Genomic DNA, 18,886 nt, shown 5'->3' with positions numbered 1-18,886 from the left:
TGGTTGGTAAAAACCAAAAATAACAGTAACAGCCACCAATACAAACTTCACTAACACCAAGTCTACCACCACAAACATTTATATGGCCCTCACCAAAAGCCAGGAACTATTCTAAGAGCTTTGCATAGTTTATATTGAAAGTTTAATTTCATAGGTTTCCCAATTCTAATGCATCCAAAACTGAAGCCTTGATTCTTCCACCAAATTTGTTCTACCCGTAGTCTTCCCTGTTTCAATTAATAGTAACGCCATTGCTTTTGTTGCTAAGGCCAAAGACTTTGAGTTCCTTTTCACTTTTTTTGTTTTTTCCTAACCCCTGTGCCAAGCAGGTATTGCCGGGTCTCAAATTACAACAATCCCAAATTGCCACCAATTCTCATTATACTTCTTGCTGTGGTCCTGCCCAAGTCATCATCTCTCACCCTATTCTTATAATAGCCTAATAATAGATTTTTCCATGGCTTCCCTGCTTCCCCACCTATAATCCATAATAGGGTGGACAGATTAGTCCATTAAACAAAAGTCAGATCATGAAACTTCTCTCCTCCAAACCCTCCAGGTTCCTGGCCTTCCATATCCTCTAGGTTAAAAACTAGTCCTAGTCCTTAAATTGGCCCATTAGGTCCTACCCAATGATCTGTCCTTTCAGACTACTTCCATGAACACTCTGCCCTCACTCTTCCATCCCTACCACCCCATTGCTGTTTCTAGACCTCACTGGGCACAATCCTAAGGGCCACTACACCAGCATCTCGTCTCAGACACCTGCACGGCTTACCTGATCCCTCACCTCCTTTAACCACACTTACATTCTCAGTCAGACCCTCACTGAGCCCTCTGTTTAAACTTGAATACCACTCAGGCTTCCTTGATTTATTTTTCTCCATAGCATTGATTATAACAGAGAATATAATTTCCTTGTGTATACTTTTCTAGTATCTTTCTTCCTCTCCAGAATGTAAGTTCCATAAGGTCAAAAAAAATTTTTTTTCACTCATATATTCTTTTTTTTTTTTTTTAATGATAGTCACAGAGAGAGAGAGAGAGGCAGAGATACAGGCAGAGGAAGAAGCAGGCTCCATGCACCGGAAGCCCGATGTGGGATTCGATCCCGGGTCTCCAGGATCCCGCTCTGGGCCAAAGGCAGGCGCCAAACCGCTGCGCCACCCAGGGATCCCTCACTCATATATTCTCATGCTAACACACTGTGAACACTTAGTAATTGAAAGAACTAGATATGTTTTGAAGTAAGAGCCGAGGACTTGATGAATTGGAAGTGGCACCATCAATTAAGCCTATCACTTGGCCCTGATGCAACTGAAACTTATTGAATAAAGAGCATAGCAGGGCACAGGATGGTGCCTGCAGCCCAGGGTCTGACTCTCAGTTTAGCTCTTTTCTCCCTGGTAAACACCAGTTTCCTGGACTCTGTTCCTTAGATCAGTCTCCAGCATGATAGTCCATTCTGGTGGAGACGATCCCTTCTGCAATCCTTATTTCGTGGCACCATGTTGATGAATCTTTGAATTGAAAGTTTTCATATTAATAAACACATTAAACAGATTGACAATGAAGAACCTTAGACTTTTAAATATTGATAAGAATGCCTTAAAAACCTGATCCGTAGTTGCCCTTGACTTAGATTATTTACTTACTGGGAAAAGTAACACTCGAACCTCATTTTCGCTCAACCTATCAAGTCACGGTGATGTATGGGATTTTGATCCTGACCTGTAAATCAAAATTTCAAACCATCAGCATTCACCAAATGCCCATGGTTGCATGTGCTATCGTAAGCACCACTGGGCTATAAAATAAGTAGCAGACACAGTGTCTGCCTAGATAAATGGGTGCTTACTGTGGCTTGCCCACATTTCTCAACTACAGCATAATGAGAAAGAGCGATTTGAGCACTAATTTCAAAGTCTGTTCAATCTTCACAGTAAACATATTTTTGCCTGGCTCCTACACTTACCTGAATAAATGGCTTCAAACTTTTCCCTTCAACTTCTGAACCGGTGATTTGTTTATCCAATGAATTATTTCCCCCAACAAATAACTGTCATTCAGGGTAACTGAACATTTTCCAGCGCTTGAGAAGAATGCACGAAACCAGACCTAATCTCATTGGTTGGATTCTTGATTCTTGAAGGCTTGTTTCTGTATATCTAGGACCACTGTGAGTTTTATTTATTTATTTATTTATTTTAAACTTTTGCCCTAATCCTTGTAAGGCTGTAACCATTAGCATGGTGTGTGGTGATACTGAAATGGCTTTTTAAACCAGTCCAAAGTATACTATTGGACAGAGCACCTTACTTGATCTGCAGAAGAAACCGTTTTAATTGGGAGAGAATGCCACTCTTAAAAGTCACCATTTTCTGTTAATATAGGTTATCTTTAAAAAGCATGTGATCGAGAAAATAGGAAAATCGTGAAGACTCTTTAAGCTCTGACTGGGGCTAAAGTGAGCCCCGCATTTTGTCTTCGGAAGCAACTGCTCCTTTCACCTCCCGGAGGCCAGCAGGGCCCAGCGGGCGGGTTCGCCTTCCCCGGAGCCTTATTCCCAAATGTCCTTGGGAGTCAACTTCTGGCTCCAGACGAACGGCTGTGAGTTCCAGCTCCTACCTGCCAATTAGGACGGTCTGGGTGTCTGTGCCAGTGTCGGGTCATCCTGATGGTAAGATTACAGGACCTGTTTGTTTCGTTCATTAGCAGAAATTCGTTCCGCGGGGGCCCCGCGCCCGGCGGTCTGGGGGGTGGGGGGGTGGGGGGCGGGGGTGGGGGGGGCCGGGCTGTCCGGGGGGATTGATTCTTCTTCCTGGGAACCGGGAAAGGAAAACACTCCGTCGCCCTTGGGACCCCCATTTCCCTCTTCGGTTCCTCTTGTTTGGGACGGACAATGGCAGCCCCTAGGCCCGTCCCCGGCGCCCCCTCCTCCCCTCCGCTCCCCGCGCCTCGCCCCTCGCCCCCGGCCTCCCCAGCTCGGGCTCCGGGCGGAGATTTGTCAGAACCGTTGGGTCGAGACTGATGCTGATCGCGGCAGATGGGCCGGCGCTGACAGCCCGCGCCTAAGCGGCTTCCGACGGGGTGCGGCGGGGGGGCGCGGGGGGCGCGGGGGCGCCGGGGCCGAGGGGGGCGCGGGAGGAGCGCGCGGGAGGAGCGCAGTGCGCAGCCCCGCGGGCGCTCGGGCCGCCTCGGGAGCGCCTCCGCCTCCGCCTCCGCCTCCGCCGCCGGGACCAAGGTGGGCGGCGAGCCGGGCGCCTCCGGGAACCCGGGAGACGGCGGGTTGCGGGCGGCGGCGGAGACCGCGGGCGGGGCGGGGGCGCGGGGAGCACAACAAAGCGCCGGGGCGCGCTGTCCCGGCCGCCGCCGCCGCCTCTGCCTCTGCGCGCCCCGGACCTGCCAAGTTCGCCAACTCCGGGCTCCGCGGCCGGCGCCGGGCCGCCCCGCGAGGGACCCTGCCCCGGGGACGCTCGCCCCCGCCCCGCCCCGCCCCGCTGCAAAATGCTCCGGCGCAGGCCAGGTAAGGAGACGCCCCTCCCCGTCCGTCCCGGCCCCGAGGTCTCCTCGCTCGGCCCCCGCTCCCCGGCCCCTGCCCCTGCCCGCCGTCCTCCTCCTCCCACCCTCGCGGAGCCCAGCAGGGGGCGAGTCCCGGGACGCGGCGCGCGGTGGTGCCGCCGGCGCTCGGACCCCGCCACCTGGGGCCGGGGGGGGGGGGGGGCTGTGCCTCCTCCCGGCCGCGGCTCGCGCGGGGTCCGAGCCCCCCAGCACGCGCCAGCAAGCGCCTGTCCACCTGTGGGGCCTCGCTTTTGTGCCGGAGTGCAAACGAAAACACTCGCACGTGCACGCGGCGTTCCACGCTGGCATTCTCCGGAGACTCCTGAAGGGCGCGGGGCGGGGGGCTTAGGAGCCCGAGCCCCCCCCCGAGCCCCCCGCGCCGCCTCTGCGGCGGGGCCGGGACTCCCGGGCTCAGGCGCCAGCAGCGGAGCGAGCACCTCCGCGCGGGGACGCGGGGCTGTCGGACTCGGCCGGGGCAGCGCTGAGCCCCCGGCACCCCCGAACGTGCCATCCGCAGAGGCCGGTGCGCGCTCGCTCCCTGGCCCGGCCCCGGCCCCCTCGCCGGTCGGCCCCGCTCGCCGGGAGCCCCGAGTGTGTGCCCCGTTGCTACGGGCAACTGCCGGCGCCTAAAGCGCAGCCCCGAAAGCAGCTTAATGCTGATTGATGGGCAGAAATACGATATTTTCTGAGCTTGGCGGCCCGGGTGCAGGGACCCTGCCCCCGCTGGAGCCTGCGGACCTCCCGGGTGGCGCCTTCCTCCTGCCCCCGTCCAGGCCCCGCCCCGCCCCGCCCCGCCCCGCCCCACCTTCTAGGGTTAAATTAGGTGCCAGCGTTTGCCCTCGTGAGTAACCGGCGGCTGCCCCAGTTTCCCCTCTTCTTTTCAAGGCCTGTGTTGAGTTGGATGAATGAGGCCCCCAGTTCTGGGCACTACCATCTTCCTTTCTCCTTTCATCCTCCGCCTCTTCCCACACCCTTTCCTACACAGAGGTACTTAAAATAGATCAACCCTTTAATGACCACAGCTATTAGGGTAAATGCTCTTAGAAGCATTTTCCTAAAAATAATCCATTTCCCATCCATAGCTCTTCTTCCCCTACTTCTCTCCTCCCATTCCACACCTCTTCCTTCCTTGCCACAGAGAGTTTGGTCACTTCTATCCCTTGAAAGAGACAGCCCGAAAATAAGCCCATTGCTGGGATAACCTTTGAGGCCTTTGTGGGTATTTTTGTTTTGTTTTGTTTTGTTTTGTTTTGTTTTTCGTTTTAAGCCCCTCATACTCATTACCCTAGCCTTTTTCGAGGGCAGCAGCCTCCTTCTGTCAGCCACCCTGAACTAAAATTCCTACAACTAATGGAAATACCTGTCCAATCTGCACCCCTGCCGCTCCTCCCCAGTACTGACAGCAAAGGGCCAGGTTTCATTATCAAAGAATTTATCCTTAGAAGAACTTTTGCTGCACTATTTCTTTTCAGCACTGCAGTATTTTTGGCAAAGTATTTTCATGACCTGAATTGTCATGCCTAGCTTCCTTTTGCCTATGGACATGAATTTGGATAAGCGTGTGGTGTTTTAAAGTCATTCATTTATTAATGCAAACAAAACTTTCTTGAGAGGCTTTCCCCTTTTTGGGCACCAAGGTAGGCTCTGGGTGGGGAATGGAGCAAAGACAAGACCCAAATGCCTATTAGCATTTGAAAGCCCACATTACAACTGGATTGTGGTTATTGCTATTATGGTTAATATTATAACAGCACACTACATTTGAACAGGACTTTACAGTTTACAAAAGGCTTTCATAGGCTTTATCTCCTTTAATCCTGGCAGCAGGAATTTTAAATAGCAGTGATTCCACCTAAAGGCCCAGTAATGCTCACCAATCCTGCTTAACTAAAAAGAAAAAGAATCTTGCAAATCATCACAACAGCTGATGGAGCTTTAAAACACAGAATAAACAATTCAGAAGAAGCTTATGAAGCTTAGTTATTGGAATGTAGCTTAGGGAAGCTAAGTGCAATGCATGGAACACGCACATTCCCGGGAAAGCATCCTGGGAAGAAACTCCATCCGGGGACCCTGGTGCCTCAGTGAACCACTGGCTGCTGGAGGTGGTGACTTTCCAGGCTTCTGGACTGTTGCCTTATCCTAGGATCTAAAAGGGGATGAAAGTGTAAGCACAAAGTTGCTGGGAGACTAGCAAATTAAGCAAAATGAGTAGGCAGTGATGTTACTTTCTTTAGCTACAAGGCATTCTTGAGATATCCGCAAGTTTCTAGTATATATTTACTTTAGAAATGAAGCAATTTTCTGTACTTAGAGCCTAAAAAACGAGTTTGTGTGCCTTGAGCGAGCCATATGAAGACAATTAAGGTTTTGGTCATTTTTACTCATTATTTTGAAAATGGAGTGGGGGATGGTATCTCAGGTGGGTAAGTGGCAGTTTCGCTTTTTTATCATTTATAGGGAGAAGGTGCAGAAGGCTTTCATGTAGATGGGCTCGTTTTCCCATCTCCTTCAACACGGAGAGAAGGCTTTTCTCACTTCTCAGCTGTGAATATCATTCGTGACTTTTCTCCAAAAACGATTTCTGGGATGCCTGCTGCTAGTTGAAAAATTTGGTAGGCATTTCAGACACCATGCTAATACGCTTGCTTATCACTTTGAAATATTTTATTCAAAATTTCGTCAGCAAGGTAGTAGGTCATCGAGAACTTATTATGGCCATGGGCTGGCTGTGGGTACAACTAGATTACCCGAGAAGGTAATCACAGGGCAAGGTCTGTTACAGGGAAAGGACGGAGATGCCCAGAGAAGCTTTTTTATTGTTTAGTGCTATGTGGTTTTGTGGGAACTTTTAAATGTGTAGGTTTTGTGGGTGGTTTTTTTGTTTGTTTGTTTGCCGGAGAATTTGTTCATGAAAGCCCATTACTCTGTGTTTAGCGTTGCCACATATTATTTTCGTTCTTAGAGATTTTAGCCTCTTAGGTTAGAGTTTCGCTTACAACTTGTATGTCAATAAAAAACACATAATAAATACACACGTGTTTGGGAAGTTAGATTGACCTAGTTGGTCTTCCTCTGAGAGACTTCATCAGCTTCAAGATCCCTGAGGTTTTCAAATGAATGAAATCGAAAGGGAGGTAGTGGATTCCAAGCTCAGACACACTCCTGTGATTTTCCTATTTTAATGTGAGCAACATGAGAGGATCAGAGAGCTGTGGGCACCGTGGTGATGATGGTTAGTGTCCGCCTCGTTCAGGGCTGTCCGTCTTCCCCATGACTCTCTAACCTGAGGCCCTGTCATTCATTTACTCAATTCATTCATTCAATAAATATTTGCTGAGGAGCACTTATAGAGAGAATGGGCTCTGTGCTCCAAGCCTCCTAGCTTTTTTTTCTGCAGAACTGTGCATTTCCTGCTTAGCCAATAGGCATCTTCCTTTCAAATATCTGATAGTTTTGTCCTTCGGAGTTCCTGTAAGGTGTAGTTTAAAGGCAACAGAATGTGGGTGTCTGAGAGGCTTTCTTGAGGCAGTGAAGTGCTTTTGAGGGCTGTTGCCTCTGCCTGGGATTGCTTCCTGGGTATTATACCTTTCCACCTAAGTAAGCTCTGTTTGCACATGCCCCCTTCTGCTTTGACTACAGGTTGTAATGAATTAAGTAAACAGCCCTGCAAATTTGTTGCTCTTCTCAGAGCATAGCTGTTTGACATTATTTGACATGAACGTAAGCCCCAAAGTGCGTTAACCAAGTTGCCGTAACTAGATTCTCAGATACTGTGGCAGGTGGGAGGGTTGAAGAAACAGGAGGGAAACTAGACGGGTCACAGCGCTTACTGCTGTAGGTAAGTCTGCGGCTTCTAAATGGATTGTGAACTCAGTGTTCCTAAAACTGTGTGTTTCAGTGCAGGTGGTCAAGACTTCAGACATGAGAGTCTTACAGACCTGGGGTCACATTCTCGTATTAATTACTATGGATGTGATCTGGGCCAAGATTATAATCTCTCTAATGGACCTCCGTTTCCTTACCTATAAAACTGGAATATAATTATATGCATTTGTAAGTTATTAAGAGTAAAATCTAACATGTATCAAGGACTTAGACCGTACCTAATGCACAAAAGGTTAGCGTATGCTATCTGCTATGTTCTTTTAATCTTATTTTCATATCAGTTGGGTCCTAGTTGAACTGTCTTGTCCACATTCAGCTCCTCTCTGAACTATCTCCCAGAACCCCACAGAGAACAACCATTATAGGGAAGTTATAGTTAAAAGCAATTGCAGCTACTTTCAGAAAGAGTGTATGCCTTGTAAAAGTGTGATGACCGAGGATATCTATTTTCTCTTTGAGGTGCAAATAATTTAGTCCATATGGTAAGCCTAGAAAGTTTCAGTTAACATTAAATCATCGAGTGCCTGGGAACAGTCCTAGGCTGGGTTACATGGGATGCAAAGATGAAAACCACAGTCTGGCTCTCTACTTTCAAGTTCGAAGAGGAGAGGGGTTGATATGATAAATAATAATAACAGTATAATAATAAGAATCATAATAAAGATACCTGTCACTTATTAAGCCCTGATCAGTATCAGACAGATTCTTTATTAAAGGAAGCAGTCTTGCTATCTTTGACACAGATGTTATTTTCTCCATTATAGAGATAATATTAGAAGAAACTTAAGTGCCAGAGCGGTGTCATTAACCAAGTATTACGGGTTGCAAAGGGGAGAATTATCCTTACCAGATAAGCCTACGTCAGGTGGTTTTTGCTGGTGCTTTGAATTGTTTAGAAATGTTGGATGTGATTCATTTAATAACTACATTATCCAGGGTCCTATTTGGGTTCATCAGTCTCTTGGTCCTCTTACACTCTGTTCAAAGCATTGTAGAAATGAGAGAAAGAAAAGACTGGGCTGTGTTAATCAGCCAGCAAGGAATTTATCCCCTTCTTTTTCTCAGTTCTTTGTTCATTTTCATTGCAAAGGCCTCCAGGGAAATATCTTACTTCTCTTGGAAGATTATTCCTTAATCTGAAGACCACATTATCATCAATACTTTTATTGTTTTTTTTAATGGCATGAGATTTAGGCTACCAAAGTGTTCTCTAATTTAATTTACGCCAGCTTTTATACTCACTTGTGTGTATGTGCTAAATGGGAAATGTGGCATTGTAAAATAACAATTAGGTCAGCCTACTGGTACCGTCGACAAACAGCATGCAACACATATTTCACCTGATAGAGATCATTTTGACTTCTCCCAAATTGTTCCTCTTTTGTTTTCACTTGTAATCACTTCTTGTTTTTTTTTTTTTTTTATTATCTAAATGTGTTAAAATTCTAATACTGTAGTACCATTCTCACACCTTCTCCCCAGTGACAAATGTCCAAACTCAGCTGTCACTCTCCATTTTTTTTTTTTCCTATTGAGATTGTATAAAATGGACTATCTTCTCAGATTGCTAGAGTGGTGCTTTCATCTCAGGAACCGTAAATTTGCCTGAATTGCTGTAATGTGAAAGGGGAATCACATAGGCTATCTAAATATTTTGTTGTGCATATAAATTTAAGCTTTCAGAATGATATTTTTAAGGGAGACATGCATGTTTAACTCAAGAAGGTGTAGATTAATCTTTACAGCTCACTATCCACTATGTTCCAACTTAAAGGAATTATGGCACCCAAAAATTTCAGTCAAATGTATTTGTATGCATGGTCAGAAGGGCTCATTTCCTACCTGACTTCATTGTCTTGTCCATTAAGTGACTCAGCAGACAGTTATTAAGTGCCCTAGTATGTGTCAGGCAACATGTTGGACATAGAGTGACCATGACCAGGGCTCCTTATTCTAATGCTGAACATGTAGCAACAGAAAGTTATTAGTCTTCCAAAGAAACAAATAAATAAGCAAAAGAAACATGCAACTTTGATATGACATTGCTCTGCACACTTCCTGCTTCTGACAGCTTTTAGATAGTATCTCAGGCTGTGTCTCGTCCTTGTTGTAGTATACACTTTTAAAGTGTGCTTCATTTCACCAAGACTTTTAGAAGGTAGAAGCCTTTGTCCCTCTGTACCTCATAGTTTGTTCTGATTTTCCCTGAGATATAACCAGTTGTCTTTTTTGCTCAGTGCTCAATGCCTAGTAGTTGTTCAATAAATATGTGTGGAATAGAGGGCAGGAAGAAAAGAAAGAAGGAAGGAAACTTAGGAATTTACTGTACTGGGAATTAGAAAAGTATCTGATTTGGGATGGGATGCTTTCTTCTCCTGAAAATCATCATGTCTACCTAAGACCAGATTAGGGAAGATATCTTCTTTTCCACTGGACAGTCCCTTTTAGGGCTTGGTATACATAGCATTGGTCAATGGTTCCAGCACTGGTGATGATTTTGTAGAGGCTTTAAAATCCTGAGGCTGCTTTGTCGACATCCCTCACCCACTCTGCTAAATGTCAGTTACTCTGAGAGTTTCATTCTGTCTTGACATGGTCTCTCCTTCTTCCTCTTTCTATACTGACACGTTTGGAGAAATCCACCTTATTTTCACTAAAAGATATTTATTAAACACTTGCACTGCACAAGATCTTGTTCCAGGTTTTATGGATTCATAGCAAGTCATCATAAAATGAAGGTAGTTATAAGTCAGTCATAAAATTAGTTATAAGATACAAATGCCCACAAGGGGCTTGTGATCTAGGTGGAGTATGACATACCCTATAAAGTACCAAAAACAGCAGTATGGAGCCGGTAAAACAAAAGAAGCAAATCAGCATAACAGGAGGTTGGAAGAGGAAGTGATGAGTGAGGGCCAGTGCCTTTGGAATAGGCCTCCTGGGGGGAAGGAGAATGTGAGTTGATCCCAGTGGGAATTGGGCATGAGGAAAGAGGGAGAAAGAATGAGCTAGTCACTGGACAGCTTGCACTTAGACTCTCAGGCAGGAACTTGGAGCAGCCCTGGAAGACAAGTGGGAGCAGTGCATGCACGCTAAGTGATGTCAACTTTATTCTCTGGGCTAACATTTCTCAAAGCATATCTGCCTGGGACAGTAGTTCTGCTGAATGTAGGTATGTAAGTTGAAACACAGCCCTATGGTTGGAAGTAGGAAAAGCTGAGAAAAAATCTTAAAATGTTTTTCTCAGTATGCCTGGGTGGCTCAGTGGTTGAGCATTTGCCTTTGGATCAGGGCATGATTCCGGGTCTGGGGATCTAGTCCCGCATCGGGCTCCCTGTGAGGAGCTCCGCTTCCCCCTCTGCCTATGTCTCTGCCTCTCTCTGTGTGTCTCTCATGAATAAATAAAATAAAATAAAATAAAATAAATAATAAAAAATTAAAATGGTTTTCTTGCCTGTGGCAGTTCTTAGAGACTCTAGTATGCTAATCTGCACTAGTAATCTATAGATGTTTCCCCAAATATTTTTAATATCTGAATTCATTTGTAATAGAGCATTTTGGGAGGGCAGCTATCTGTAGAACTTACTTTGGAAATGCTTTTGGAGGCCACTGATAATCTGGAGTCACAGGCTTTATGGGTGAAATGCTAGGAAAATGACCCTGAAAAAGGTGCATAGTGGGATCTAAGGGGAGAGCACAGGGCTATTAGGAGACTGTCTAGCAGGACAGAAGCCTGGGTTAGGGGGTGGTGGCATGAGAATGGGAGGGAAGGAGTAGATTTCATGGATTATTAGAGTGTGAGAACCCTCACTCTTTTTTGAATGGCCAGAAGAAGCAGAGTTGCTAAGATGGGAGAATCAAGAATGGCTCCAAACATGATTCTTTTGCAATTAGGAGCCACATGTAAGCAAAGTCCTTACAGATTTCTGAACTTCTGTATCTTTTACTTGATGCTCAATAGCAATGAGGTACTCCAAACATATTCTAACCTGATGGGACAGTAGCATCTTTGTGGGCATACACCTTTTGTCAGAGGGATGCTTTATAGTCCAAATATTTTCTCAAAATATGGTTAAAGCATCTCCCTGCTTTTTTAAGCCTTATATCCAGGGAAATACTGCCAGAAGTGACTCCATGTAGTCATTACGCCTCCCTGCATTGGAAGTGGCTTTTGTATACCAAGAGCTGTTTGCAATACAGAGAAGAGACTGCACCCCGCTCTTGGGAACTGAATTCATTGTCTGGTTCACAGCTACTTTTGTTGGTTTTCCTCATAGTGGGGAGCTTTATGATAAATGACAGTGGACACTGTACAGAAGTCACGCAGATTTTGTTGTCAGCTCTCTTGAGTTTATTCATCCCTAGAGATGCAAAGATTTCACTGCATAATGTTGGGTCCTATTTGTCTGTTTGGTCTCCAAGGACCAGCCTCTCTTGCTCTGTTCACAATCTTCACATTCTATTTAATCTGTGCAGAGGAGTTACGCTTCTGGCTTTCGGCCGTTCACATAGGAGTGCACAAAATAATTATTTTTATTTTTCTGTGATTATTTTTTCTCTTTGAGAAAAATATTTGAGAAATATTCTTAACATTCGTTTCCAAAATTGGTAGTAGTATGATGCAGCAGTAGAAAGTGAGAAGCTTCACTGCTTTTTCTCTAGAATCATTTATTGGGATAATTAAATATGATAAGTTTCACAGTTTTCTTATATATTTATGAATATAAATGCATTTAATTATTTAATAACTCATTTATTCCCTATATTTATTTCTCTCCATTCCTACCCATATTATAACTCTGTTCATGTATTTGGAAACTTGCAAATGATTCAAAGTAGTTGTCGTCATTAGGGTGAATATTTCTGAATGTATTTCTCTTTTATTGTTGGAATTCCAACAATAATTGTCTGAAATTATTGTCTGAAATTGCCTGAATCCTTTTGATTCTCTAGCTATATTGTTTATTTACACTTCTTATTGCCTTGAAAACCTGGAGTTGTGTTTCTGTAGGCTTCTGGCTTGATGGATCTCTGCCCATTGATGTCCTATCTGAAGTTAACTTAAGCTGTATAGATATACCAGTGTCATTGAGCACATTGACTGCTTCAGGCTAAAGAAAGTCATGTTGGTGCTTGAATTCTTCATTGGATATCCGCAGTTTACCCCCCCCACCCTTTTTTTTTTTAAGTGAAGTGTCTCAAAGTTCTGGAAACAAAACAGTATTCATATGAACATTTAGCCTGGAAGGAGGCAAGAAAATACAGATAGTTGAAACCGACAACCTCTGGGGTAACTCTGTAGTGGTGAAGCCTCCGGTTAATTCAGCAACAATTCTTCACATTTTGTAGGAAACTTTTTTCTTTTTTTTTTTTCTTTTGCAAAAGATCCTCATATTCCGTATTTCATTTTGATCCCACAACAGCCACAAGAATCTAAGAAGACATTTTATTATTTTCATCTTTTATAAAAGGAAACTTTTTTTTTTTTTTGTAATCAAATTGTTTGTTCAGTTTCCCCACAGCTAATGATTAAGTCAGAAGTCGATTTCAAGTTTCCAGACTCCTAGATGAAAGCTATATTTGGGACGCCGGGGTGGCTTAGTGGTTGAGCATCTGCCTTCAGCTCAGGTTGTGATCCTGGGGTCCTGGAATCAAGTTCTGCATCAGGTTCCCCACGGGGAGCCTTCTCCCTCTGCCTATGCCTCTGCCTCTCTCTCTGTCTTTTATGAATAAATAAATAAAATCTTTTCTTTAAAGCTATTTTCACTGTAACACATGGCTTCTGTTTATATTATTTAAAATAAGTGTCTGATAATTAACATTTTTGTTCAACCCAATCCTCTGACTCTTTAATACAAAGTAGTAATTATGTGATATGTTTTGTAAGAAATTTAGCACAGTTATTAAGAAAATGACTTCAGCATTGACAACTGGATTTCAAATCTATCTCTACCTGGCCTTGGATAACTTAGTTAACCTCACTCAACCTCATGTATAAATTGGTGTCCTCATGCCTTCCTCAAACTATAGTAGTGAATATTAATTTAGGTGATGTATGTGGAGGATGAGGAATATAGTGAAGATTCAAATGGTGATAGCTCTCCTCATCCTTCTCATTGTTATTATTATCTATTAGTCTATAATAAATAATACCCAAAGATAGAGTTAAAACAATTACCATTTGTATTCTCTCTCATAGGTCTGTGAGTTAATTTGGCGTAGCTGGGTGTTTTCTCGTGTTGTTGGCTGGAGCTAGAGTTACCTGGGGGGTGGAACGAGATGGCTGACACACATGTCTGGGGGTTTGGTGGGAATGGCTGGAAGTCCAGGCTCCACTGGCTTGCAGATGTGGCTGAGTTGGTCTCATTCCGTGTGATTTTTCCATCTGGTCTCTTTAGAGGGACTTCTTAAATGGTGACTCAGGGCCAAAACAGAACCTTTTAGATTTCCTTAAGGCTAAGTCCTGGAGGTGGCAGGATGTTACTTATGCCATGTTCTATGGGTTATAATGATTCACAAGACCAAGTTATTTTCAGTGAGGCAGGGGATTAAACGAGGACATGAATACCTAGAAGTATGGGTCATTGGTGGGCTGTCTTTAGAGACAGACTATCAGAGTCCTCCTCATCATCTACAAGTTTTAGTGATATCTTCCCCAGACTTTTGCAGTGGGACCATGGATATGAAAACACTAAACTGACCATGAGCAGATTTCTGTCTCTCTCTTTATTTCTCTGGGAATTAATGGAAGGCAGATAGCTTGTTTGCTCTTCTAAAGAACATGCACGAGTCAAGCTTGTCACCATGAGGTACATGTGGTAGAGGAACTGATAGAATGTGTCTGGGAGGGATTTTGTGATAGTACCAAACCACATCTGAATTTGTACTTTTAAGCCACTTCTGCATGTATTTCCCCCTTTTTTCCTCACTGTAGTATACATGGATTTGTGCTATATCCCCATTTTTTAAATAAAGAAATGGGGACTGTGAACTTAGATGACCTTCCCAATGGCACAAAGCTTGAAAAGGCAGAAATAGAGTTCCAAGCCTATTGGGCTTCTGCAACAGGGACAATTGCCTCCCCATCTTGCTTCCATTTGAGGGATCAGAGTAGTGAAATGGGGGCAGGGAACAGTTGTGGTAGGAGGTTTGAGTGGCAAGAGGTTCTAATGAGCAGAGGGTATTGAAAAGAAGATTGGGGTGCTCCCTAGGACATGAGCTCACATTATGTTTTCTAATTTCACAGCTTTCTACTTTGTGAACTTCAGGCTTTCACTTCTCTAGTCTACAGTGTTCATTTGTTTTAATTTGTGGGATATACTGTCTCTTCCATGGAAAGAAGAAGTATAATACTTGCCCTAACCGCTTTGTTGGTTTGTCACCAATGTTAAAAGAAGTAGATTATGGAAAGTCCAGCAGAGTGCCTGGCATATACTAGGTGTTCAAGATATCTCTGTTCTCTTTTCCTCCTTCCCTGTATTTCTTAAGGAATCTGCTTTCTCAGGCAACAGAGATGAACACAGATTCTATTGCGAAAGGCATTAAGCATTATCTGTGTACTTTGTTGTTGTTGTTTTGTCAGTGTACTTTGTGTCATCACAAATGAGTGGATAAAGTTGGGGGTGGCTTGACTGATTTTTGCATCAGGAATAACATTATGGTTGCCCACTTCAGAGAGAGGCAGCTTTAGAAAGGTTGGCATCTTTACCCTGAAACACAGAATCGGTGATTCTGTTAGGGCTGAGGATGTGAATGGACCCTGTGTCCAGAAAGCAGCTGGCAAAGTCTTCACCTTTGTCAACAAAGTTGTAGTCTGCAGATCCAGCTCAGGGCTGCTACCTGCTTATTAGGAAGGATCGTGGTTTGCTTTGTAAATGGCTGCTTCCGAAGGTTATTCTGGACATTGCGGTGAGTTCTACCAGCAGCAAGTCAGTCCCAATACATTTGTAGGCATCATGCACTAGGACTTTAAAAGACTTCTGGACTCTCTTTTTGGTTGGCATGTGGAAGAGACACAGTCTCCATTTAGTGATGCTCGTGGACAGCCTGACTCTGGCCTCAGAAACCTCTGGTCCATCAAGGAGATGACTAAGTCCACCCCGTCAAGGATGCCAGAGAATGTTGGTACGCCTTCTTTTGAATCAATGTCAGGGTAGAAGAAATGTGTCCTTGGAGTTTAAAAGTTACCCTCACATGGTAGCAGTGCTCTGCTCACAGGCCTCTCATGGTCTGATCTGATGGTGTCTGTTGGTGCAGAGAGGACCTAGCATCAGCCAGTGATGAGATGTCTTTGAGTTGTGACATTATTGAAAGGTTATGCTTTTGTGTGTCTGCTTGGCTACGGCTACAAAAAGAGCCATGTGCTGAGAGTGGAAGCTTACAGAGTCTCCCCTCTCTTCAATTGCTTCTAGGCATGGTTCCATCAAAACTGACAGGAGCATAGGCATTTATGCCTCCTTTTTGGAAAGGAATTCCTCCTTCCTTGGAAAAGTGATTTTATAACTTTTTTCAGGAACCTCTACTGCCAGGAGCTCTCTCCTCATTACTAATAAACATCTCTCCAGCTTGAAAACCCAGCTTCTGTTCTCGTGTTTGTTTAATCAGCAGATGTGGGGATTAGACTGTCATCGTCTTGTGAATAATGATGTTTCAGGTATTGGAGAGACATTATTAACCCACTGCAGCTAACTTCTTTGTACATTATGCCATTCCAGTTCTTGAACACAAGGTCTGTGAAATAATTTTTTCCTAAGGAAATTAAAATAACAATTTTGTTGGGTTATGGTCAAGGCCAAACATGCAGACACTTTCTTACAGTTTGAGCATCTAATACCTCCAGTTCAGAGAACCAGTCAAAAAAACCAAACGGAGTGGATTTTTCATGGAGCAGAAATTGGGCTTTTGTATCATGTCTTATCTTCATTGCTAGTAAAACGAAAAAGTTTCTTTTTTTTTTTAATTTTTTTTTTTCGAAAAAGTTTCTAAAAGTAAATGTTAGGAGTTCGTGTTTCTTTAGATGCACTGATTTTATTTGCATTTTCTAAACTGCACACCTAAATTCTTATTAGGTAGCAAACTTGTGCTTTAGTAGTTGGATATGATGCCTTATGTGCTTTTACATGCTTTTATGGGGGGTACCTGCGACGTATTGGATGTTGTGTTTAGTGTAGCTGTCCTCCTTAGGAACCCCATGACTACTGATGGCAGAGCCATGTCACCAAATGAGGAAAGGACTGACCTCTTTGGGAGCTTAATGGTAGTTTTAGGGTCTGGGTCAAAATACATATATTTATCTCTTTTCTGTTCTGTTGCTCTGACTAGGACTGGCAGCAGATATTTGTTTTCAAGTTTAATAGGAATAAATCTGAACGAATTTGTTCCCAGCATGGGTTCTGTTCCACCGAGAAATTAGCAGGCAGCAAGAGACCCAGGAGGGCAGACCTTGCCTCAGGAGCAGACGGCCTCATCCTCTGCTTCCCCTTGAAGCTTCAGAACGCGTGCATGGTGCAGTATTAACACCCTTAAAGAGTGGCTTGTGCCCAGGTTCATCTCGGCTACGAGACCATGAACTCAGCCAAGGAAAGCATCACATCACGCCCACTCCCGTGGTGTGTGCCAGGCTAGAGAGAAGTCCCAGCCATGCAGGGTTTGGGCCAGGGGTGAAATGTCGAAGTGGCTGAGGTGGGTGGTCCTGCTCGCCTGTCCCCACTCATTTGGGGCCTGGGCTGCTCGCCAGCTGGCCCACCCCAGGTTAAGGTCCTGCCAGGGCTTGGCTTCCCAGGGCCCATCCTGGCTACACGCTTTCGCCATTCTCCATGGCATGTTTCTCTGTCTGTCCTACTTCCTTGAGGCACTCCTCACGATCAGCTCAGGAGGGGCTGAGTTGTTTCTGTGGAGGGTTTATCACATAGCTGTGGATTAATAGATACTCCCTTGTAGGAAATATTTGCACATTTCATCAACACCTCAAAGGCTTGAAGCCAGTGTTTTCCCTTGCGTTCTGGAGTCTATTCCCTGATGTCCTCTTAGGAACTGATGTTTGCAGATATCCTGTCATTCCTCTCATTAAAACCTCTCTCTTTAGGTTGAAGTAAAACAAATTCAAACAAACAAAACAAAACAAAACAAAACAAAACAAAACAAAACAAAAAAACCCAAACCCCAAATCTCTCTCTGCTGTGGGTGAGGAGAAGAGTTGGGCCTGATTGGCCCTGCCTTCTCCTTTGGCTTCCCTTTGCACCTGCCCTCTTTCCTCTGCTTGTGAAAGCACACTGCTGGCTGGCTGTCTCCCTTCTCCAGCTAACCCTTGTCTTTAGGCCTTAGTTTAAATTTCCTGCCTCCACAGACTAGATCAGGGCCCTCTCAGACATCCCCACCATATGCATTATCCTGTCAGCTTGGGCCACTATAACAATGATCACAGACAACAGACATTTATTTCTCACAGTTCTAGAAGCTAGAAGTCCAAAATCAAGGTGCTGATGACCAATTTGTTGCCTGGTGAGGGGCATCTTACTGGTCTACAGACTGCTGCCTTCTTGTCCTGTCTTTTTATAAGAGTGCTAATCCCATTCATGAGGGCTCCACATTCATGTTTCATTATTTCTCAAAGGTCCCACCACTAGATACCTTCACTTGGGAGATTAGGGCTTCAACATATGAAAATTTAGGGACTCAAACATTAGGTCCATAGCAGACATCACATGTCTTCTCTGTAGCTCTCATAACATTCACTGTAGTTGATTTGAGGTCACATAGTCAGCTTCATAAACATAGAGACTGTGTCTGTGTTGTTATTTAATTGAAGGAGCAAAAGGACAAAGGAAGAAAGGTCCCAGGATCAGGTCAGGCTAGAGATGGTGGTACCCAGAGGAGTCTTGGAGGGTATATTGGTTTTCTCTGGCTGCTGTAACAAATTACCACAAATTTAGTAGCTTACAGCAACACAAATGGATTGTCTTATAGTTCTGGAAGTCAGTAGTCTGAAATGGATTTTACAGTTTTAAAATCAAGGTGTTGGAAGAACTGTGTTCCTTCTGGACACTCTTGAGGAAAATCTATTTCCCTCTCTTTTCCAGCTTCCAGAAACCGCCTGCATTCCTTGACTCCTGGTCTCCTTCCAGCAATTAAAGCATTTTGACCTCTTCTTCTATTTTCGTATCTCCTCCTATGACACTGATCTTCTTGCCTTCCTCTTATTATAAGGTCTCTTGTGATAAAATTAGGGCCACCAGCATAACCCAGGATCATCTCCCCATCTCAAAACCCATAACTTAATTGTATCTTCAAGGTTCCTTTGCCATGTAAGATTTTCATGGGTTTCAGGGGCTAGGCTAGGGACATTTTGATGGAGGTGGGGGACATTATCTGCCCTAACACAGAGTTTTTGTGACCTAGAGAGATGGTGTCAGCCAGGGTACATCAATGTTAGCCAGGG

At 44.4% G+C, this 18,886-nt stretch overlaps 1 protein-coding gene and 1 long non-coding RNA gene across 12 annotated transcripts in view; one reads left to right on the top strand and one right to left on the bottom strand.

Moving 5' to 3' along the window:
• The window catches only part of NCKAP5 (NCK associated protein 5), a 966,791-nt gene that overhangs the window by 390,366 nt on the left and 557,539 nt on the right, over positions 1-18,886 (top strand). The window lies entirely within an intron of this gene.
• Positions 1,055-2,928, bottom strand: LOC140612108 (uncharacterized). The gene is made up of 3 exons (XR_012013418.1): positions 2,629-2,928; positions 1,656-1,731; positions 1,055-1,520 (listed from the first exon to the last, which is right to left on the bottom strand). It is a non-coding gene; the product is annotated as an uncharacterized lncRNA (long non-coding RNA).

The sequence above is a fragment of the Canis lupus genome, chromosome 20 (assembly GCF_048164855.1).
Source record: "Canis lupus baileyi chromosome 20, mCanLup2.hap1, whole genome shotgun sequence".
In the NCBI taxonomy this organism is placed as follows: Eukaryota; Metazoa; Chordata; class Mammalia; order Carnivora; family Canidae; genus Canis; species Canis lupus.
This window is presented reverse-complemented; position numbering and strand designations above follow the sequence as displayed.